Genomic DNA, 24,436 nt, shown 5'->3' on the forward strand with positions numbered 1-24,436 from the left:
AGAAAGATAGGGCAGCTTCCCAACATTGCTCAAGATCCTCAGGCAGGACTTGCCTGGTTCCTTCAAGTAGGCTACAAATCCAAACAGAGAAAATACTCCTGCACTGTCAGCTAACTCCCAACCCAAAAGTACTGCCACCACTCTCCCAGTAGAGAGCTGCTCTTATATCCTCACTAGAGGGACAGCCATCCCAGCACCCTCAAAAGGAGGGCTATACATGAATGGCGCCTCCCCTCAAGCTCCATCTCTCTATCCCTAGCTAAAGGAGTAAAACTAAGAACACTATTGGTGTCATTATATCTGGATGGGAAGCAGCTGAGGGAAATTACAGTTCTGATCCTGCTTCAGGTGATTGCCAAGTTCTGAAGGCTTGTTTTTTGTCAGGGTCCTTCCCAATTACAGGTGATGATGCTGGGTGAAGAGGCAAGGTAATGGAACCATCAAGGGCTCCCTGATAACTCACTGCTGTGAGCTTTAGTGGGGGTAGCATCACATACTTCTTTTGCCTACATGTCTTGTAGAAGGCAGGAGCCCAGGCAAAATCAGTCTTCTAGTAGGCAGATCTCCATTGGAATGTGGGTCTTTCATCATTTCAGTTGTGAGGATAGTCATGCAGGGAGCTTTGAGGAGGAAAACTGCACCATGCTGGGGAGAAAAATCAGTGTGAGCAGTGAGAAGGCTGGAGGTGTCGTGATGTAGCATCAGCCACCTGTAGTACTCCAGGTAAGTCTTCTTCAGTGTGAATTTTAACAGACTTTGCTCCCTATTACTTTCATAAACAGCACCATCTTTTGGGAGACAGAGACACATGATTGGAAGTTAATACAGAATGCTTCTGTAGCAAGGAGAGCCTACCAACACATCAATATGATAGTTTTTCTCTGCTGGAAGGTTTAATGTAATTATCAGCTCCTTGTCTCTCTATTGACTTATGTTTGTAGTTGGGAAGCTGACAGGATGTTTCCCTCTATAGAATATGCCAGTGTTTGTGTCTTGGCCACACTCACATCTCTGGTATTTAGAGGAACTAGGATGAAACTGCTGACTACTAATAGGGTTGGAAACTTGATTGAAATGAAATAGGCAATACCAATGATATTTCCTATTTGTTGCATTTTGTAGGTTAAAAAAAGTGAAAGAAAAAACACAAAATTTCATGTGTTTTTTTTTTTTTGTATTTTTTCAAAAGGTGCACTGTGTATTAATAATTTAAAAAAAAGTGTCCAGAACATGCCCCCAGACCTTCCTCTTTAGTAACCAATTCAACCCCAACCATACTAGCCCACCCTTGTGACCCTCTCTGGAATCCCCAAACCATCCATGGTGGTCTAGTGAGGGCCCATGACCAACTTCACAATCCCAGGCTGATGGCTGCCATTAGTCAAAATGGCACCAGCTGCCCTTTGCCCCTATCATGGCACCGGTAGTCCCTGTTACATGATAGGGCAAAGGGAGGCCAGCACAATTTTGACTAATGGCATCTCCCAGCCTGGTAATGGGAGGTTGCTCCTAGGACCCTGCTAGACCACCAGTTATGTTTTTGTGAGTCCAGGTGAGCTCGGGGGGTGGGGAGAGGCTGGCTAGGGTGGTTGGGGTTCAATTAGTTAATAAAAGGAACAGTTAGGCTGGATTCTGGACACTTTTTGTTTTCAGGAAAATGGAAAAAAAAAAGATCTGGGGGGGGACCCAAAATGGCTCACCCCCCTGAGAATGATATATAAAATACATCAGATTTTTTGGGGGGTACCACTCCTAATGATTAACAGCTTGGATGTGTTGTGCCAATTGAAGGAAAGACATTTCGGGAACTAAGTATTGAAGGCAGCCCCTAATTATCTGATGTTCAAAAGAGGAAGATGTAATGGTTAAGTACAGGAGAGAACTGCATGCCTAAGTACATGCCTGGAAGTGTGTGGGTATGAGAGTGAGCGCAGTAGGTGGTGATGAAATGGGCAAGAGTCAGGAATTAGAAGGTTTCTAGCATGAAAAAGAGAGAAAATTGTACAGTATTAAAATAAATATACAATTTATAATTTTCTAACAATATAAAAAATGTAAAACTTTTAAAACTATTTGCAATAAAATTAAATAGGTGGAAGGGGTGAGAAAAATATGTACAGAACTTAAAGGGTTCAGGAACCGCTGGAGGCAAGGCCCTAATTGGTTTAGGGGGCTAGGGGCTGGTGTGGTTGCATCATGCTCACCAGCTCAAGAGCCTGGGTGAGGTGATCTGCAACCTCCACCAGCCTCCCAATGTCAGCACACAGGCTGTAGACCTCCTCCCTCATCCTCAGTACAGCTTCTTCTCTAGCTGAGAGAGCTCAGAGCTCTGGGATAGGAGCAGATGCTCCAACCACAGAACCGGCCTCTGCAGCCATGGAATACTGCCTTGAAACTGGGGGAAGCTTCCCAGCAAGCTGCTCATCTCTGTCATCAAGAAGTGGCTGGGCAGCCATAGGATCTACACCTAGAGGTCATGGAGCCAAACAGGGAGAATGCCCTACAGAGAAGGAGAGATGAATGACCAGCTGCTCTGGTGGGGCTGCTGGACTGCTATAGGGTCCTCAGGTACTGCAGGTAGTGGCTGCTGCTCTCCTGCAGCAAGTGCATCTGCTGCTCCAGTAGAAGGAGATGGGTACTTTTCCTTCTCCATGATAGTGGTGTATGTGAAAAGAGCAAAACAATGTGCATCAAGTCATCAGCTGGTGTGCTCCAGGGTGTGATGTGCAGCATCATACAAACTGTTAGAAGGCATTCCATTTCTGGGAGAAATGGAGGCATTGGGAATTGCTTCTATCAGTAGGGTACCCATGTGTTATGGGGATGGCAAGGCCAAATACAGATTCCCAGAGATACAGTACATAGGCTTCTGTACAGCAGTACTTTACAGCATGGTACCTAGCTAGTGACAGCACCATTGGTAAAATGCTATGTGCTGAGTGTGTCTTAGATTCCAAGCTATCAATGATCATGATGCTGCCACAAGTCTATGGGTCCTTGTTTGATGGGAGTCTTTGACATCCTCTGGTAAGTATTTTAGGAGTAGGTTCTCATACCTTATTTAGTTCAATAGTTGACCTGTGAGTGTATGAAAAGTTGTGCTCTATGACAGTGCTGCCTATGACCCAAGGAATTTACAAAGAAAATGTTTGTGTGTTTCTTGCAGCTCTTGGCAGAGACAGGGTCTTATAGAGTGTCTGGGCAATAGTTGGGCCTGTGATGCAACCAGGAAATAGATATAAACCATGTTGACATCTCCCTGAGGAGCATTTAGATAACATACCTCTGGTCTCCTCCTGTCTGGCTACTCCTCTTCCCTTTGGCACAGCTCCCAGGTCCTCTTCTTAAGGTCATCATTCTAATCAGAAAAATAGAACTACAATGCCCTTAGTTCAATGTTGCTGGTTCTGTGACTTTCTAAATAGTTTGTTTTCATTATTTCTATTGAAGCCTTGATTCTTTTCCATGCCTTTTTATTCTCCCTTCATGCATCAATATACTGCCACCTGGCCAGAAATGATGCTTGACCAGGGACAATTCCATAGCTACCATGTTAACCAGTATCAAGAGGAAGATTGTAGGCCAGTCCTGGCTTTAGGACAACCTCATTTAGATGCATTATGAGCAGGGCTGGTGCAAGGGTATTAGGTACCCTAGGCGAACCTTCTGCCTTGCCACCCATCTCCCTCCAGGTCCAGGCCCCTGCCCTGACTTCCATGGCCCAAGCACAAAGTGAAAATTATGCAACAATAAAATGAAGAAATATAAAACATCAATAATAGTAAAACCATACTAGTAAAAGGAATATTTCAAAATAGCAGACAAATAGAGTGGCATCCAAAAATTAAAAACTCAAAAAAATAAAAAAAAATGTTCTAGATCCAAAACAAAAATTGAAAAACAGCACACACACAAAATATTAACACCCAATGATTAAAACTAACAAAGCTACCTGGGAACTTTTGATTTCCAGATGCCCTGAGATTGTCGTGGATTAGCTGATGGGGTGGGGAGTGAGGGTTGATGTGCATAAACTTTCTCCTTTCTCTTATATACACACACATAATTATACACATTTGACTTTTTGACACACAAACTCAACTCACAAGGATCTCCCAGACATGCACACTCTATTAGAACACATACACATGCTCTCTTACTCTCACACCCTCTCTCCCTGACATACATATGCCCTTATTCATATAGACAGGCCCCTTCTCTCACACCCACCCTTAGGTTCCTTTTCTTATTCACACACGTACCCTTACACAGGCTCCCTCCCTCTCACTAACACCATCTTTTCTCCTACACACAATCCGTCTCATCCACACACACATACACACATACACATAGACACACCCCCTAATACAAGCTCCCTCTCTCTCTTTTTTTCTCTCTCATACACCCCTTCATACAAACACGGCCTCTTGCACACAGGCTCCTTCTCTCTACCACATGCACACACAGAGGCACCGCTTGCGGCCTGCCGAGTCTGCTTCTCTTGGTTGCGAGTGGGATGGGCACCTTTTGTGGCCCGCCATGTCTCGTCTTTTGGCCGCTAGCAGGATGGGTGCAACTCACAGTTACTGAGAATTCTCTCAGCCACGAATGGTATGGGCTTTGCTCACGGGCTGCCGAGTCTCTACTCATCTCAGCTGCAAGCGAGGTGGGCTTCGCTTGCAGCCGTACATGGCTGCTCTTTGCTGCCCCCTACTGGTTGGCGCTCTAGGCAACTGCCTAGTTTCGCCTAGTGGATGCACTGGGCCTGATTGTGAGCCCTGCAGCACTGATTTCAATGAGTAGAATCAGGGACTACAGATAGCACACAGACAGCTTTGGGGTATAAGTTTAAAACCAGGACTGGACAAAAAGTCTCCTTCCTGGAACTGCATAACTTGCCAGCTCTGCAATAGAGACCAGTACTAAAACTAGAAACTTGTCTCTGCTGCTATACTTTCCTTTACTAGACTTATGACTATGTAATTATGTCCCTTCTTTTCCTACCCTTTTATTTTACTCTTTCAGTATAATTTGGCAACAAATGTACAGTTTTCAGGCCAGTAAAAGTTATATGAATAAGATTCTGAATCAATATATGCCAATTGACTTTTCTTCTACCAGAAGCCCACAAACCCCCAAAATGCCAATACCCCTAAACATCCCCAAACACCTCCCACTATCCCTTACCCCCAAACCTCTCACAAACCCCCAACATCCCCAACACTTCTCCTTACCCCTAAACCTGCTTTCCCTTCACCCACCTTCCCATTTCACACAATGTATTACCCCACAGGGGTAAGAGGCTCAATGATTAAATTCATTTTGGATGCCCTGATGCATATTGCCCAACCTCCCCAGATAGGAAACAGAAGGGTTTCCTGGCCACACCTGGTGGTAAAGTTGGATTGTCTTGCCAAGGGGCTATCTTAAATGAGCCATCCTCGGCAAACCCTTAAATGTGTACACTTCCCATATGCATGGATTTTGCTTGTACCTAAAACATGCACGTATATTGGGGGCCAGACATGCATATTTTATATTCTGTGTGGAATGATATGGGTGCTTTAAAAATACTATAGTAGATATCCATGCCCACATACTTGTGTATTTGGGGCCATGTAGAGATGTTTGAAAGTTATCCCTTATGATGAAAGCTGTGCCAGCCCATATCACAGGATCCTACAGTTAACCACATGGGAAGGACATTCAGTATAAAGGGTTAACATTCGTGCTCCTCTATAAATGAGGCTTCATGTTGATGAGGGTTGGTTCTTGATATGGGGTTGGAATTTGATGTTGGGGTTTTGTTTGATGAGGAACACCCAGATTGGAGGATTGGGGTATGGATTGGGGGATTAGTATCTGGTTTGGGGGGGGGAGGGAGGTGAGGGCCTTTATGAGAGGAGTTTAATCTTTTTGGGGTTTTGAAATCCCTTGAATTAAGTCCTTTTACTTTGGAAATTTAACATGCTGCTTGAAGGCTAAATATTTAACAATTATTCCAAGGCCATTGGTCTATTTTAGGCCTTAGAGAGCACATGCAAAATAGCACATGTCCATTAAAGTTAATTTGCATATGATGTTGCTTCATTTAAATGTGAATATGAACTATTTCAATGACTAAATCAAAGCAGAAAATAAATAAGAGAACAAATAAATAAATAAGATAGAATGCATGTTACGCTGTTAATACAATATACCCTAATTAGCCTGAGCACTGTTAATAGAGGGAGGGTAGTTTTCAAAATGATTTAAATGAATAAACAGGCATCTATCCAGGTAAGAATATGAACACTTTGAACTACATGCAAACTTCTACCTGTGAGAAAAATGGGCAGGATTAAGTCAGCATATGCAGAGTGCATGCAAGGAATTGAATTTGAAACCGCCATGCTTGCTTTCACTTGGCTATTTTTGCTTCTGCTTCAAAGCAAGTGTAAAATACATGGACACAAAGTTCCTGTTCCCCTCCACCCACATCATCCTGAATTTTCAAAAGGAAAAATCCTTGACATTTATGCACCTTGGGGAGTTTGCCTTTGAAATTTAGTTTGCGGGCCTGCAGGTAAATTGAAACTTGCCTCAGTAGCATTTTGGGAAAAAGAAATAAAAAAAAAACAAAAAAGCCCCAGCCTAGTCCAAGTTCTTTGTGCTCAGAAACACAAAACATTCATACCTCAATCTGGAATCCATTGACCCTGACCTTTAATTTCTATTTAGATCCATTGAAGTAAATCTACAGTAATTGAACCCCAGCAATCCAGGGTGATGCAGCAGATTTTCAGCAGGTTGCATGACAGCACACTGTGATTCCATTAATTCCAATGAAGGTAATTGCGGGTCGCGCCGACATCCCATGGCAAGTCCACGGGACTCCACAGATTGCTAGAACTCTTGAAAGGTTAGCACTGTATATTCAGTGATGCACTTTACTGAAACACAATTTTGCCTTTGAGATTTTACCAATTGTTTAATGTTTAGCTGGATGAATGAATGTACCTGAATGTAATCTGCTTTGAAATGTCTAAGTGGAATATAAGTAAAACCTTTTTATTAGATAGATAATTTCAGCCACTTCAAAGCAGATTGCCTTTAGGTACTTCCCTATCCCCAGAGGGATCATAATCTAAGTTGGTACCTGAGGCAAAGGAGAGTTAAGTAACTTGCCAAAGGTCACAAGGAGCAGGAAGTAGGATTTTAACCTTTTCTTTGTAGCCCACTGCTCTAACCACTAGGTTACTCCTTCACTCCAGTTCAGTAGAAATTAACAATTTTATTCCAAAAATCTAATGTTTTTTCAGTTTTTCATTTTACTCCATTTTTTGTCTCATGTTTTGTAATCTACCTTGTGTCTTCCATAGGAAAATGCAAATTATCAACTGGAAATAAATACATTTACTTGTGGAGTGATTTTTTTTAAAACTGCATTTTAGTACATTTACCCATAAACCAGACAGGTATTTTACATTGAGTCATTTCCACAGCTAACAGACGGCCTTACCTACAGAATGCCTTTGAAAATTACCCTCTATTTTTTTGTCCTGGCAGCTTTTTTCGTCTTCCTCTGGCTGAGTCAGCCTCTATTGGGCTATTGCACCCTGAGCCTTCATTTACAGCTACCTGGTGTTTTTCTCCTATTTATTCCCCTATCTTAACTCAGCTCAACCATCACAGTAAACGTCCTGGGCCAGGGCCTACAAATTGCTGCTCCCACTAGCGTGGAAGGTCATCGGTGTGAAAATACAAGAAGACATAATTTTTCCCATTTATACAATCCAACTTTCCCATTAGTCCCTCAGCTGGCAAAACATACATTTCTCTTATACCAACCATTCAATATTCTTTTGTTGCAATACTTTCATTTAATCACACAAACTGGGAGTTGTACAACAATTTAATAAGGTACAAAATGTTTCTACTCTCAAAAGCTTACAGTCTAAGAAAGCAATAAGTAAATTGCTTGCATTGGTGCAAATACCACTACCCAATGATATTGCTTTAATTAGTGCCTCAAAGGCAAAATAGTCAAGGTATTTGTTTACTTTTTGTGCTGCAAAGCATTTAAAGGAAAACTATGTGCTTTGAATTGAAAATGCAAGTTATGCATGTTATTTTCCTACCCTAACTTAAACACACCTTGGGAACACCTCCTTGCAAAATGAGTAAAGTCTTAATTGCACTGAGGGTGCGCAGAATGTCAATTTACACAGGTGAAAAGTGTCTTATGTAGGAAAATCAGCATTCAAACATGCCCTTTAAGTGGAGAATCCAGCTGATAGACAAAGAGGTCAATTTTCAAAAGACATTTAAATGGATAACTTAAAGTTATCCATCTAAATGCCAAGTTTTGGTATATTCAGCTCCTTATCCAGCTAGATTTTAGCTGGATACATCATTATCCAGCTAAAATCTAGCCAGATAAAAAAAAGAGGATTTCTGGGGCAGTATCTAGGGGGAGCTACTTAACTATCTTAGGCCTGGATTCACCATTCTTTTGCAGCCTTTGCACCACTGCGGTACGCTGACTGCCGGCTTTCGCGCCGAATAGCGACACCATAAAAGGTGTAGTTCTTTTGCACGCTACTGGCGACGATAACATGTCTTACCTTTATCGCCACCAGCGAAGACATTGCGGAGTCCTCCCCAATGCCGACCCGACTCCTCCCTCTTGCCACCCCGACTCTGCCCTGACGCCACTCCTAGCAAGTTATCGCATGCGAAAAGGGACTTTTCACGTGTGATAGTGGCTTATCGCACGCAATAAGCCTTAGAAAATGACCCCCTGAACCAGATAAGTAGTGATATTCAAATTTATCTGCCTATCTTTAGACCTGCTAATGTGTGGGGTGGGGACAATATTTACATGTGTAAGTAGTTTTTTATAGCATGGAAGGTCATTACTAGTCAATTTAATGTTAATATTTCATCGTGGCTGACGGAGAAGCTGGTCAGCAGCGATAAAATATTTATACCTATTTTAAATGCAGGTCCCAAGGTGTTGCACCCCTTCCCGTGGGGCCCGTGGACAGGGCCTTACCTCTGCCATCCCGCAGCTCGACCGCCATCTTGCCGGCACGGCAGGAGCTGTGCCGGGCCTTCACCTCACAGCCTGGAGGCCGCCATCGTGCCGCTGCCACTCCCCCGTGGCTGGGCCCAGAGGCCGCTGCAGCCTCCTCCTTCAGCAGTGCACCGCCATCCATTGGGGCCTGCCCTGAGGCCCAGCTTTCCCCTGCTTGTCTGTGGTGGGGATACTGCTGTCCAGGGTCCTGGACATCCTGTTTCCTGCCCCTCCTAGGGGGCAGGCCCGTGGCTCTCTTCCCTTCTTAAAGGGGTAAAGAGGTGTGGTTCTTTAGGAAGCTCCTCCCAGGAAGTTGCCCCCTCAGCACTATAAAAAGGCTTTGCTTCATTCCTTCATTGTCTTTGCATCTATCCAGATGCTCCTGAAGATGTCTCTTCAGCCTGATGTCTGTTCCAAGTCCTGAGGTCCGTGTTTCCAGATCCTGATGTCTGTCCCATGTCTTGATGTTTGTTCCGTGTTCTGATGTCCGTGACTCTGAAACCTGATGTCTGTTCCATGTCCAGATGTCTATGCTCCGTGACTCCATTCCCGAGGGACATCAGTGACTCCATTCCAATTATGTCCAAGTTCCTTGATGTTCCAAGTCTCCTTGTGTCTCAAGTTCCATCTTGTTTCTGGTCCTAATGCTCCAGGTCCTGTAGGACTTGTGCCTTCAGAGATTCCCTGCTTTTAGTCTGAGTTGCCAAGCTCCAAGGTTTTATCTTGTCTTCCTAGTCCTGACTCCGGATGATCCGAGGGGGTCGCTGCAACCCTGTGCTAAGAGACTTCTTGAGCCTGTCCCGTTCTCCTTGTGGTCTGCTACCAGCCATCCGGCTGTGTAGGGCGTGATGGAGACAGTGTGGTCCGTGACCAGCCCCACGAGCTGTTTAGGGTACCTGAGGGTCTTGCTCATCCCTCCTTCTCTCCTGTCATCTCCTCAGTTCCAAGTCCTTGTCTTCATCTCTCGTCTCCTCAGTTCCAAGTTTCCAAGTCTTCCAAGCTCCATCCAGCTCTGCTCCTGTGCCGCCCATTCCTGCACACACACCTCACCATGGGTGTGACTCATGTCCCGACCTGAGCCACCCTGTGGCCCAAGGGCTCCGCTCTCCTATGAGCCAAGTGATGCGTGCCGAGCCCACACCATTGGCTTCCGAAGGCTGCGCTAGCAACACAAGGCTCCCTCTGCACATTTAAAGTGGCAGAAAAATAAAGAAAAACCTTGCAGCCAAATGTGGAAGTTGAATGGGGGTCAGGATTCCAGCCTGGGGCCACCAGTTGAGGCGACTCCAATACCCCCAAAATGTTTAAAAAAAAAAAAAAGAAATGTACAGCAACAGCACCAGCCCTCCTTCCCTACTCCCCAAAGCACAAAATAAAATGTGGCCATGGCCTCTGATAAAAACACTTCTCGCCCCTCCTTCCCTCTGAAGTCAAAACATATCATCCCCTATCCCCCCAACCCCTGGCCCAGAATCAAAACATACCATCCCCAACCCTCCACCCTCCTGCACTCCAAAGACAAAACCTACCATGCCCCCCCTGACCCCCCCTAAGTTGCTACATTCAAACCCCCTACCCTCACAAAGTGCAGGTCTCCCCCCCCCCCCCCCCCAACACCTTAACTTGGATCCTGAATTGAAACTGGGTGCACCTTGCATTTTACAAAATGATACTAACTTGAACTTGCCCCAAACATTTGACTTGGTTAAGGTACAGGGATCAGGACCAGGCCTACCCCCCCAGCCCCTCTGAGGCACAACATACAATTCTCTACTCCCACCACTCCAAAGGCAATACATACACTCCTCCCACCCCTCTGGTACCACTGAAGGCAAGACCAGTCTCCCCAACCACCAGACCTTACCCCAGGCACATGGCTGAGGCATGGTCAGGTAGGCTCCATTTTGGAAAACGATGCCAGTTAGGCCAGGTGCGAGAGTAAACATGGCCCAATACAGGATCCAAATTAAGGTACAGTGGTTATGGAGGGTGGTGGTGGGGTCCTGAATATTTTTTTGAGGGGGTGGGAGTTTGAATGTGGGGACTTTGGGGGGCTAGGGTTGGGGAAATTGCTCATGCTATGGGGGCAGTGGTTGGGGGGATGCTATTTTGTACTTTTGGGGGAGACCAGAGGTGGGAAATTAGTCTTGCCTTCAGGAACAGGGGTTGGGGAATTAATGTTTTGGTTTTGGGGGGCCAGGGGGTGAGGGAGATTGCTCTTGCCTTGGGGACCAGAGAGTGGGTTTTTTATGTTTTGCTTTTGGGGCAGCTGGGGGTGTAGGGATTTGTCTTGCCTTCAGACGGGGCAGGCAGGTAGAGGGATTGTATGTTTGGCCTTTGGGGGAGCAGAGGGTGGGGGGATTGTATGTTTTGCTCTTGGGGTTGGTAGGATTAGTTTTGCCTTCATAGGGGCTAAGGGGTGGGAGGATTGGTGTCAGGGGCTAGGGGCACATTTTATTCTATGCTTTAGGCAGGGGAAAAGGGGGCTAGGGCTATAATCATGCTATTTTTTTTATGTTTTAAACATTTTTGGGGTGTCAGAGCCACCTCAACTGGCAGCCCCGGGTTGAAATGGGGGTAGGCACTGACTCCTGTTCAACCTCTCTGGCCACAAAGTTTTTTTTTTTGGGGGGGGGGGGGCAGAGGCCCTTTAAAGTAATGGGAGCAAGCATGCCACCATCTTCTTAAAAGGCTGCTCACGGCATTCTTTTCTGCCATGCTGTTTATCCGTGACAGAAAAGTACGCGCCATACAGTCGCAATGCTTTTTTTGGTGGCGGGGCCTTACTATCACAGCGACACCCCCATGCATATGCTGGCTTGTGCCAAAGAACACGGCCATTTTATAACATATGCACGTATATGTGCACATGGTATAAAATAGACTCAACCATCATGCATGTGTGCACATTTTACATGGATGCGCACATGTGCATGCAAATGCTGCTTCTACTGCATAAGTGGGGGGATTTTAATAGACATGGGCCAGCACAATTACCAGTTTCCCCAGTTCGTTCCCAGTTTGCACAGGTAAGGAATAGGACTTCCTAACCCCCCTAGTTAAATAGCCTCCCTTTTTCCCTTTTAGCACCAACCCTTAAAACCCTACTGACTAACCTAGATATTTTTATTTTATTGCTTTCACGTCATCCATAGCAGTAGTAAAGTTTCATGGCTGGGGACCCCGGCACACGCTTGTGCGTGTAAATAATTATGTACACATTTTATGTTAAATACCCAGAACACCTATGTCCCGCCCAGATGATGCACATTGGGGTAGATTTTAAAAAAATGCGCGTTCGCGTACTTTTGTTGGTGCACCAGTCGCAAACAAAAGTACACTGGATTTTAGCAGATACGCGCGTAGCCACGCGTATCTGCTAAAATCCAGGATCGGCGCGTGCAAGGCTGCCGATTTTGGGCTCGCGTAAATCCGGGCAGATTTACGCGAGCAGGGCTTTTAAAATCCGCCCCATTCTGCGCCCCTTTTTTGTTACCTCTTTTTTTTTATGCACATACCTGGAAATATGCATGTACACGGGCGGCTTTTAAAATCTGCTCGACGGTCATACTCGCGCATCTTCCGGTTTTGGAACGCACTGAGCTTTTAAAATTCAACCATAAATGAGCATAATAACAAATAGCCAATTCTATTTGCAATTAAATCACTGGTGGAGCAGCAAATACTGGGAATTGTCCCTGCCCTTGAAGACACTTTCAAGCAAAGAAGAGGGTAAGAGGGTCCACATGAGGTTGTAGGAGGGCCAGAAATAATTCAAAAATCAATTGACAGTGGCATCCTTATTTGGTTTTAATGATACAAATGAAATTTTAAGTATTTAGCTTTTTTATTTAATTCTGAAAATTAAAATATAACAAAATGCACATCTCTACTGTTTAATTGCTAATGAGCTGCTATGCATGATTTTTCAGCTGGTTAATGATTTAGATATTTTGCAAATGACATTATGAATGCAAAATTATGCTTGTAAAAATATCCATTTGAGTGCAAAATATTTTGCCAGCATGATTATGCGTGCAGTTTTCCACTTTTATGTGCAGAATCATGTTTGTGAAGCTGTTCACAGCCTGTTACATTGGATATTAAGTAGCAACATGCAAATGGATAATATAAATGTTTTCATATTTTAATGTAAAGATATACAAATGAGAAAAGACTATATAAAGAAAAATATTTGTAAGTCTGAGGGGGAAAAAAGCAATATTGTACTGCTAAAGTATCACAAAAATGCATGATGTGGGTGCCCACATATAATTTACTGCATGGGCACGATAGAAATGCATTTGCAAGTCAATTATGACTTCACGTGAGAAAGGAATGCTAGATAGAATGAACTAAGACCTAAATACTGAACAGTGCTCACCACCTGCCATATTTGTCTTGGGTCAGCTACTTTTTGACAGAGCAATCTGTTATGCAAGAATTTTAGATCTTGACTTGTAGTCCAATTAGTCGGTCAGAACTTTAACAAATTATTCTTTACACAATCTCTTTCATCCTTACTAATATGGTAAATGCTTGAGTCTGAAGCCACTTCTTTTTTGTTAATAAGTGATTAGCATGAATTATGAGATGCTGAATTTTAGAATTTTATTTTCAGGTTTACCAATGGCCTTTCATATACCATCTATATCAAGCTGAACAGCCATATTATTTGTGGGTGGCATTTGATAGAGATGAAGCAGGACCTGGAATCATATTCCATACTTCTATTACTGAAATAGATTGTTGTAATGTCATATTGCATGCACTAAACCACACTCTGCCACAAACTTTAATTGAATAAAATGAATTCATAAAACGTAACTCTCAGTTTCAAATGAGAACATTCTGTGTTTAAGTTTCTTCTTTGCAAAATTTACTATTTTGATTTGGAAAATGCATTCATCATATGAAAACTTATGTATCACATACTTATTATAAATGTAAATATTTGAAATGAATGAAGGCTCTGCATTTCAAGTCAATCTAATCCCATGTTTTAGAAGTTTAAGCCATAGTTAAAACTGTATGTTCCCAGTAGATGATAGTTTTTTTTTTTATTTAGACATTTTATATACCGTCGTTCTATGTAATTGAACATGGAGGAATGAATAAAATCCAAATAAAGTAAACCTTGATAAACAAAGCAAATTTTAACCAACTATTGACTAGGAAGTAGGTTTTTTTTTAATTTATTACAATAAGCATTGTTCTTCTTATCCATTTATTTCAATTAGATTATAACAAAATGTAAACAATAAATAGGAAATTTCTCCGTATTAACAAGCTACAGCACACAGCTGATGGAAAACATTTTGCATTTTCTTTGTTACCATCATAACCATGGAACACAAATACTGCAAAACATATACCTGTTTAAAATTATACCACATTTTACTGTTCAGCACCATATTAGATATAATTTGTAACAGCATTCAGTCCTTGTGAGAAATTACAAATGCATGTTATATGACACACTTATTTTTAAATGGGAGCAAGCATAATCTTTCAGTATCACTCCTTGAATTTGCTGTATTGACACTTGAACACAAACATTTAGAAGTCTTAGGCCTGGATTTTCTAAGGTCACAGACCTTAGAGATTCCAGCGGTAACGGGGGGTGGGAGGGCAAAGCGGGGGCACCTGCGATAGCCCGCAGCGATCACACCTCCACGGTGTGATCCCTTTTCAAGGCAGGGATCCAGGAAGCAACAGTCCAAAGAAGCTAAGTTCAAGACAAGGCCCAGATCCAGAAGCCCGGACAGGCTGAAGCAGGCTAGAGATCAGGAACACGTTAAGTCCAGGCTTGTAAATAGGCAAGAGCCTACGAAATTCCAAGTAGTCAGCTGGAGGCAAAGTCAGGATGAAGTTGGAGTCAGGGCAGGCAGCTGGAGGCAAGGTCTGGTACATGCTGAAGTCAGAGCAGGCGGCTGAAGACAACGTCAGGTACAGGCAAGGGTCAAAGCCAGAGAATCTGTCCAAGGCGTGATCAGGAACAAGCGAGGGTCAAAGCCAGGAATCCGTCCAAAGGGTAATGAAGAACAAAGGTCTGGAACAGGAAACTGAACTGGAACAGGAATGCAGGACTGGAACAGATCAGGTACAGGAGCAGGAACAGGAACAAGAAAAACTAAGCACATGACTGTAAGCATGGAGACCTGTTGCCAAGGCAAAGACCAGATGGCGGTGCCTGCCTTAAATAGCAAGACCCAGAGATGTTATAATCCAGGGCCACGGGAAGGTTTCCCACCATGGCTCCTTTAAAGTCGGGGAAGGCACACATGTGCCTAAGGCAGACAAACTGGAACTATGTGGTGGCAGTGTCTCCCCTTGGCCATGTGGGGAGACCCGACTGGAAACGGAGGAGGCCACAGAGCTGCCGGAGGAACCTGGGAGTATGGCAGGAGCACGTAGGTAACTGCCTACCACTGCCAAAGAGGAAGGTCTGGGACCCGGGCATCGGGGGTGAGTAGGGCCGGTCGCGGGCCTGCTGCGGCCGGGATATGCAACAGATAGAGGTCAAGTTCCTAATGGGAGATTTGAGTGGTAGAGCCAGATGAGTTTATTTTTGGATTGGAAATGTGGATCTAATTAGTGGTCAGATCAAGAGATAAGATCCAGAGCTATTGTGCTGGGGTCTAGGTTATGGAGTGAAAGATCAAATCAAGAGAGTGACCATACTAGTGCATGAGAACCTTGACTAATTGGATGAGGCCATGTTCATCCATGTTACATTGGAAGTTGGTGGTTACATCTTGGAGGCATCTCTGTATGGTAGTTAGTCTCCTAATATTATGAATTTGTGAGATGTAGTAGCAAAGCTTCATAAGAATTCAGAGAGTTTAAGAAAGGAGTCATATTGATTTTCTGGTGGCTGTTAGATAAGAAAATGTTTTGATCCTTAGTTGACTTGAAATTTCAGTATTAAATTTACCTATTTGCTGAATAGCAACCAAATCTAGGCTAAAGGGTAACCCAAGATAATAGCAACTCCTACAGTCCATGAGTTGGGATAGTAATATATTTGATAGTCAGTTGGGCAGAGTTGAGTGAAGGTGACAGTCATCTTCTCCTGTTTAGGTTTCAGTGAGACATAGGAAGTGGAGTTTGAATTCTTCATTAATGCCAATGATATGGTAAGATCTGCTATTTGTTGAGTGAACATTGAGAAATCTAAGTTGTAAGGAAAGCGGAGCAGATGGTTTGGTGCAGTATTTATGTTGTAGAGTGATAGGAAAAAATTGTCTTGAATGAAATTTTTCAGGTGGTTGGGGAGTTCTCCTGTCCCAGATCAACTGTATAGGTAGAGTGACTTTACTTTATGGTGGCATGTTTTAAACTTTCTTAGTGCTGATAAGTTGTGTTCTGCCTCTTTCACTTAGTTTTTCCTCTTGGTATAAGATGAGTATTTTTTTTTTTTCAGTTGGTTCACATTCAGACTGCATGAGAGGGTGCTTAGACAGGATTTATCACATGGAGAACATTTAAAAATAATTAAATGGTTCATCTAGCTCCAGAGTTAAGTGTAATCAAATTTAAAGTTCAAATATGCGGGGGGTGACCCCTATAGAAGTATATGCATATAGAAGTTTAGAATGGTTTTCTAATTAGAAGACATGGTGATGATTCCTTCAGTTAAAGATGGTAACGCTCTAGTTGGATTAGTTTATAGGGAGCTGAACATAATTCAGAGCATTAGTATGATGGAATAGTTACTTAGTTTTTGAGTACAGCATGGATAATGATGCTCCCTTAGTTGTGCATGAAGAAACACACAAAAAAACAAAGGGAATCCTGGTGTTTTTGAGACACTTGGATGATAATTTGGATTGATCAACCCATTTAATTCAGAGGCTTGGGAGCATCAGGATCTGCATTAACATCCCTATGCTTTGGGGGAATATTAGCTATAGCTCCTGAATTGTAGCTTACTTTCATGAAAATAATGTGGCTTGGGATTTTTAAGGCAAGACATGTTATTTTAATAACATAAATATTCCTAGTGATGAGCTACTTTGCATGCATTTGCATGGAAAACATCTCTTTACCATTCTAGCTTTATTGGTGGTAAAATAACATACACTATTCAAAATACCATGCATTTTTGCTACTGTAAGATTTACAGATCAATAAATGCCTAATGCGGCTTCGCAAATCACCAACTTAGATTGCAAACCCTGTTGGGAGTGCCAGAGATTAATGATGTAGATGGATAACTTGCATGTTTGGCTAAATGGATTTGAATATCGGCCTCTGAATTCTTATGCAGTTCTCTTCCATTTTCTTGGATAAGCATGGAATAATTAAGAACCTGTATAACATAAACTTTCAAACTTAGAAGTGAACAACATCAAATTAGACTTCTTTTTAACTAGATACAAATAATTTAAAAATGTTAATGTATATCTGAAAATGCATCTAATGTTACTATATTTTTGATATTAGAAAAATTAAAAATGGAACCATTTTCATTCAGAAATAATTGAAAATCATGTAGTCTAGAAATATTCTTAATTTGAACATATCAGACATGCATCTAAGCAGGATTTTAATATTCAATAACAAATGCAAGATGATTATCCCTATTGTAATGATTTTTCAGTGTTTAAAAATAATTCAACTAAAATATATATTCATTAGTCTTCATTTCAATGGATCCATTTGATTGCTGTTTGTTACTGACTGATTTGCTTGATTTTTCTTTTCAGAAATATGACATCTTTGTCTTTTTTCATGAAAAAAAGTTTTACATATATTTTATTCTGGAATTTGGGTCAGATTTTTTATTTAACTATTTTGATTTAGCTCATACCATTTTTTGGGTAGCTCAAAGCAAGTTACATTTCAGATACATCAGATATTTCCCTGTCCCTAACAGGGCTTACAGTCAAAATTTGTATCTGAGGCAATGGAGAGTGAAGTGACTTGCCTAAGGTCACACAGAGCATCAACAGGATATGAGCCCTGGATTCCTTGAGTTTTAGGTCTAACCATTAGGCTACATATATTACAGTATTAGATCCAGAACATTGATTACACATGTGCCATAATTCTTTCTATCAGGTTCATAAAATGTATATCTTCCTTCATAGCTTGAAGAAAAGTTTGAATGAACTACATCAGAGCAATAGCAACAGAGAAAGGAATGCAATTCAATTGCACAAACATATCTTTGTCACTCTTTGGTACTTTAATGCTAAATCTAGCCTTAGGAGGCTGTCGGAGCTTCAAGCGAAGACAAACTACATGTAAGATTGGGAGAGATGTTTCATGTGGTAATAGAAGAGGAAGCAGGCAGATAGGGCTGACCAGTCCCTGAATATGAATTAGCTCATTATCCTTTTCAAAAGAATAGAAGCAGTTCACTCATCACATACATTTGAAAAGTTAATATTTCATACAGTGACAGATGATTCAAAGAATGATGGGATGCTCCAGTAATTTTTCCATTCTGATACAATATAGAATATCTTGTTTAATTGTCCCAGTCGTACGAGAAGGATGTACAGATCCCAGAATACATTAGATGAAGGGAGGTAAAACCAGAACAAGCCAAAAATATACACATCCTCTACAGCAATTTTTGGTTGGTTAGGTAGGAAAAACTAAACTTACACCTCTCTTTCTTACACAGCTTTTACTATCTGCAGAAATAATTTCCATGAAAAAAAAACCTTTGAGGTAGATATTCAGTTAGCTGGCTAGTGCTGATTTAGCTGGCTAAATGCAAATGGATAAAAAAGAGCTAGAATTTTAAAATATCAAAAACTTGTCCTAATAATTTTAAATATCCAGCTGTAGCTGGCTAGAACTATAGATAGTTAACCTTGAACCCAAATATTGCCACTTAGCCCCACAACTGAGTTATCCATTTATGGGTCAAATATTGCCACTTAACTGGATAACTGAGATATCTGCCTATGGCCCGAATATCACAACTTAGCCAGATAGCTAAGTTATCCATCTATAGGTTGAATTCCTACTATTTAGCTGGACAACTTAGTTATCCAACTATAGATTGAATATTTCCACTTAGCTGGATAAATTTGTTGTTATGCGATACAGCCCTAATAGGAAAACATGCCCTATATTGGATATGTTTTCAAATTCCAAAATGGCTGCCTGCAGTCAAAAACCCAATTTCTTTTGGAGGAAGAAAAGGAACTTTGATCTTGGCTAGTGCTGCCTGAAGAGGAAATATATCCACAAGACTCAGAGAGGGAACATCATGGCCAGGACAACTGCCTGACTAAAATAAGAAGGACCTTCAATAGGTAAGAATCAAATATATCCATGGGTACTTGTGTCAGTTGTAGGGGATCTGAACTACAGAGCTTATAATCAGTTGTTATGCACCCCAATGGGCTTACTAACTTTAGAGATGCGACTGGGAGTGGATTTATGTTAGTAACTTTGGCACCAGGGAAAAGCATTAAGGTTTTGATGGGGCACTGAGTAATCACAGTGTAGTCATGGCCTTGCTTAACATGGGTATCTGGGATCAAGTGTATCCTGTGGTAGATTGGTGCTGAGGTGTATTTTTGACTTTCATATGACACAGCTCCTACTTGCAGATTAGCATAGGCCTCTGGAGTGTGCCAGAGGTAAGTCTTGGCCTGAAGATCAGATGTGATGGTAAGAGGGGGTAGAAAATAATATTACTTTATGAGCATGTAGAAATACAAAACACTCCTACCTTCTGATCAGTAGCAATCCAGGAGACTTACAATGCTAATGCTCATCGTAACCAGGGGTAACTTAGAGGAGGGGTGAAGAGTCATCTACTACATGGTGAAGGAGAACAATATGAAAGTTGGTTGAACACGTAAACTGCATTGAATTGTGGTATATTCAGCTTAACCTTAACTTAACTAAGCAGTTTATATACATAGGTAGTTGGAAAATGTTTATAGTGTCTAATGGTGATGGCCTATTTCTAAATGTTTATATACCATACTGTTTTTCTTCCAGGCAAACCTCAACCCCAAGGGACATAGAGGAGCTGAAAGTCAAATTCAGGCAGCTCTGGAGGAGGGAGCCCAGTTTGATTCACTGCAGAGGGAAAGTGTTCTCATGTTCTGTCGCCCTGTGAGTATATTCCTAATTTTAGTAATATGAAGCCATTGTGTGTCATTTAAATGCCTTGTTCTCTAGCACCCTGAGACAATTAACATGGGGATACTAGTTTGCTGGAAAACTATACCAGTCATTCCCCTTTACTAAGGATTTACATATATATGACTTCAAAATGATTTATCACTCAGGAAAGAAAATATTTGTGATGCAGAACAGCAATAATTACATGGGAATGTACAAATGTAAACTGAAAAGGGAAATAAAGTTCTAACAAACTGCTCTGGCTCCACTCATATAAAGCTTTACGTTTTTCCACTTACTTGTCAAAACCTTAATTATTATCTTTGACACTGTCTATGGTCATCAAGCTTATTCCACAAAATTTTGTAATCCAATCTCCATAGCTTTATCTGCTTTCTTATAGTTAGCCCTCTCAATACTCCTCTCTCTGTGATAGTAGCTATGATTAGTAGGATAGTGGCTGCATTAAAACATCCAGCAGATTTTGACATTTTTCCATTATGCATCACATATTATTTCAAATTACTAAATGGGGCAGGGCTAAGAAAATCTCAGATTTTGCTGTATTCTGACCAACTAATGCTCACAATTTTAGCCTTGTTAGTGAATGAAACAGTGTATACTACAATCTTAAGAGCTTTCTTCTGCGCGTGCGTACACACACACACATACATACATATACACACACATCCACACAGTGTGATCAAGCATGTACTGATTTACAGTGATGTAACAATCCCAGACTGGTCTTGGACTAAACACTAGAGATGTGCATTTATTTTAAACGAAATAGATAATGGCAGTGAAATTGTCTATTTCATCTCTTTTTGGAAGCACCATGAAATAAAAAATAAAATGATGAAATTTCATAAAAAATTGTATTTTGTGTTAGAGTGCACTATGAAGATGTTAGCAATCAGTTAAAAAGTGTCAATTGGGAGGAGCAGTTTGTTAGCTAGAGTTATGGTTAGGCATTCCCATAGTTACTTGTTGTGTTGCCAAGGTTGCAAGGTGGTATTTGTGGAGGGATGGCCAATGCCTGGTAACAAAACATAAGCAAACAATTGATATAATAAATATTTAATACCATCATGTTTCTAGTCAGCAAATGCAAAAGCATGTATTGCAAATCCATGTGTTGAATGTTTTAATCCCTTTGTATTTTAGGAAAGGTGCCCTGACATTTGGTACATGCATACTTTTAATTCCCCTGGTGTCTGTCTTTCGGTGAGGGGGTGGTAACTGGTGAGAGGGGAAGTGACTGAGATGAATTTATAGGGTGGTGAATGGGAGAGAGTCTAGTTGGGCTGGTGACTGGTGAGAGAGAGGCAGCCTAGTATGTTGGGGTGACTGGTAAAAAGGGGAGTTACTGAGGTGGCTATATGGGGTAACAAGTGGGAGAGAGACTGATGTGAGTGGTGAGATGGGGTGAATGGAGTGACAGATATGAAAGAGAATGGTTGGGGTGGTGACTGAGAGAGAGGCAGCCTGGTGTGTGTGTGTGTGTGTGTGGAGTGACTGGGGTGGCTATATGGGATGACAGATAAGTTGGGCTGGTGACTTGTGAGAGAGAGTCAGCCTGGTATGTGGGGGGGGGGGGGGCAACTAGCAAGAGGGAGAGTAACTGGGGTGATAATGGGAGTGACAGATGAGAAAGAGACTTCTTGGGGTAGTGACTGGTGAGAGAAAGATAGCCTGTTGTGTATGGAGTGGGACTAGTGAGAGGAGAAGAGACTGGGGTGACTGTATGGGGTGACGTGTGAGAAAGAGAAGCAGCCTGGTGTCTGTGTGTGTGGGGGGTGATTGGAGTAACTGTATGGGGTGACAGGTTACCCCCCCCACACACACACACACACACACACACACAGACACCAGGCTGCTTCTCTCTCTCCAGTAACCACCCCAACCAGACTCTCTCCCACCTTTCACCCCGTACATTCACCCATCACTTCCCCTCTCACCAGTCATCCCTCCCAAACACACAGACTCACACCAGGGGAATTCAAAGTATGTATAATCCCAAAATGCCAGGGCCCCTTTCCTAAAATACAAAAGGATTGGTGAAATAAATATGCATTTGCGTTACATGCTTTTGCTGACTAGAACTTGATGCTATTAAATGACATCACTTGTTTGTTTAAACTTGTTACCCCCACAAACACCATCTTGCAATCATAGCAACACAAACAAGTACCGGTAACTAAGGAGGCAGCCAATGGAATGCAGAACCAAACCTCTAGCTAACGAATTCCTCTCAAATTGACACTTTTTATCTGATTGGTAACATTTTCATTTAGTGTGTACTAAGTCCCGTAAGTGCATACTAACTCCAAAAGTAGGAAAACATGAAATAAATACCTTCCGAACCATTTAAAAAATGAAATCTAACAGGTAACGACCCGAAACAAAAACAATACGAGAAAAAATCTGTGCACATCCTTACTAGGCACACATGGAGGGGTCCTATTTGTGCTGATCATTCAATGTGGGCAGATTAAAAGATCTGAGCTTCAATGGTTGTGCTGTTTAAAATCTATTTAAGGTTCAAGATTACGTTCTCATTTATAAATGTTTCTCCTCTTTCAGAAAGTACATCCTCTGATCCTTCAGCTTCTGGGTCATTGCAGGAGCAAGACCAAGAGGGATTGAGACAGCAAAACCCTAAAGAGGAGAGTGGTGATCTGGAACATGAGGAAGAGATGGAGGAAGAGGTAGCGCCCAGATGAGTGAGAAGGAGGAAGAGCCCAGTGAAAGTGCTGAATGGCAGCAGGAGGAGGCATACTCCCCCCCCCCCCCTTCCCTTCAGCCAGAGAAGAGACCAACTTCCCAAAATGGCACAGCCAGGAAGCTTGCAGGGAATGCTACAGCTGGCACTTTAAGAACCGCAGCAGATGCATCGGGCTCAAAGTGGGTTAGTGTAAGACGTTCAGGGCTGGAGAGCTAGGCACAGAGACCTTACCTGGGAGCTAGGGCTGTGAGGGCAGAGTTACGGGTCATCAGCTGCTCATTACCGAAGCTGGTGGACTGTAACTGTTTCATCAGAAGCCATGCCACAATGTTGGGATTAAGAAAACTTTTCAAGAAATTTTATAACTTTTGTAGTAATGTTTATACATTTGTATATTGTTATTGTTAATACACATTTTTTTTAATATTTTACTGAATATCTTGTCTTGAATCTTTATTTACCTAACTGTACTTCTATATAATGTAATGATTGTTTAACACTTTGTCGCACATACATTAAGCACTGATGCAGTTGTCTATCAGTCACAGTCCATTTTCCTCCTCTGGAGTCATTGTGCAAGGATTAAGACATTACAGGAGAGAGTTGTAGAGCCCACTGGCAGATGAGTTGAAGTAAACTGCTTACCTAGGAATATGGGAGAACACGGCATGAGGACTTTGTAAAGAATGCACACCTCTTAATAAGTCATGTTCAGGCCACATCTGTACTTCTCATGTGATCTTTGGTGCACCATTATCCACATTAGTATCATAAAATCTCCAGGAAATGGGAGAAGCTACTGGAGGAATGAGACTTGGAAAGAAATAATAGGCAAGGCTTATATACCAGATGGCAAGAGCTACTACAAACCAAAATCAATCAGAGAGTTGAGGGTAGAAAGCATAAGGGATATAAAAATCTGGAAGGGAAGGGTCCAATGCCAAGATGATTAAAAAATACCTGGAAGTATAGAACATAGCAAAACTACACCCAGACCATGATCACTCCTGCCAATGCATGATCATATAATGCAGTAGTGCTACACAATAGGCACTTTTCTTGTGATGTCGACTGGAACTCAAATTCTTCACAGTCTAGCCCATTAACCCGAGATGTTCAACAAGGTTCTGTATTATCACCCACACTTTTTTTTTATTTATATCTGTCTCCATTAGCCTCCTAATTCAGAGTCTTGGATTTAGGCTCATTTCTGTGCAGATGACATCCACATAATTGCCAGCATTGATCCTAAATCTTAAATTTTTCTATCTGAATTTAACGAATGTTTAAATAAGATCACTGACTGACTGCAGTTATCTAAATTGAAAGTCACTTCAGGAAAATCTGAAGCTATGTGGTTTGCCAGGACATATATCCCAAGATCCTTCCTTCCCCCAGGGCCAGTTCAGGAGTATTTGCATTCCTAGGCAAACCTTTGGTAATGCACTCTCCCAACATAGTTATTGGCACAGCTGATCATATTCATGCTAATACATGGGCTCTGCTCTTAGCATCTCACAGCAGCAAGAGACATGAGTGGTGGCTCTCAA

The 24,436-nt window shown here is 42.0% G+C and overlaps 1 long non-coding RNA gene across 4 annotated transcripts; it reads left to right on the top strand.

Annotated features, from left to right (window-relative positions):
* Positions 1–392: 392 nt before the first annotated feature.
* LOC115080084 lies at positions 393–23,312 on the top strand. 4 transcript variants are annotated; one of them, XR_003853514.1, is made up of 5 exons: positions 393–428; positions 597–723; positions 6,721–6,830; positions 20,033–20,149; positions 22,745–23,312. It is a non-coding gene; the product is annotated as an uncharacterized LOC115080084 (long non-coding RNA). The 4 variants fall into 4 exon arrangements; XR_003853513.1 differs by lacking the exon at positions 393–428 and adding an exon at positions 19,214–19,335 and having other exon boundaries at positions 437–723; XR_003853512.1 differs by lacking the exon at positions 393–428 and adding an exon at positions 19,218–19,335 and having other exon boundaries at positions 437–723.
* Positions 23,313–24,436: the final 1,124 nt, after the last annotated feature.

This window comes from Rhinatrema bivittatum, chromosome 1 (assembly GCF_901001135.1).
Source record: "Rhinatrema bivittatum chromosome 1, aRhiBiv1.1, whole genome shotgun sequence".
Lineage (NCBI taxonomy): Eukaryota > Metazoa > Chordata > Amphibia > Gymnophiona > Rhinatrematidae > Rhinatrema > Rhinatrema bivittatum.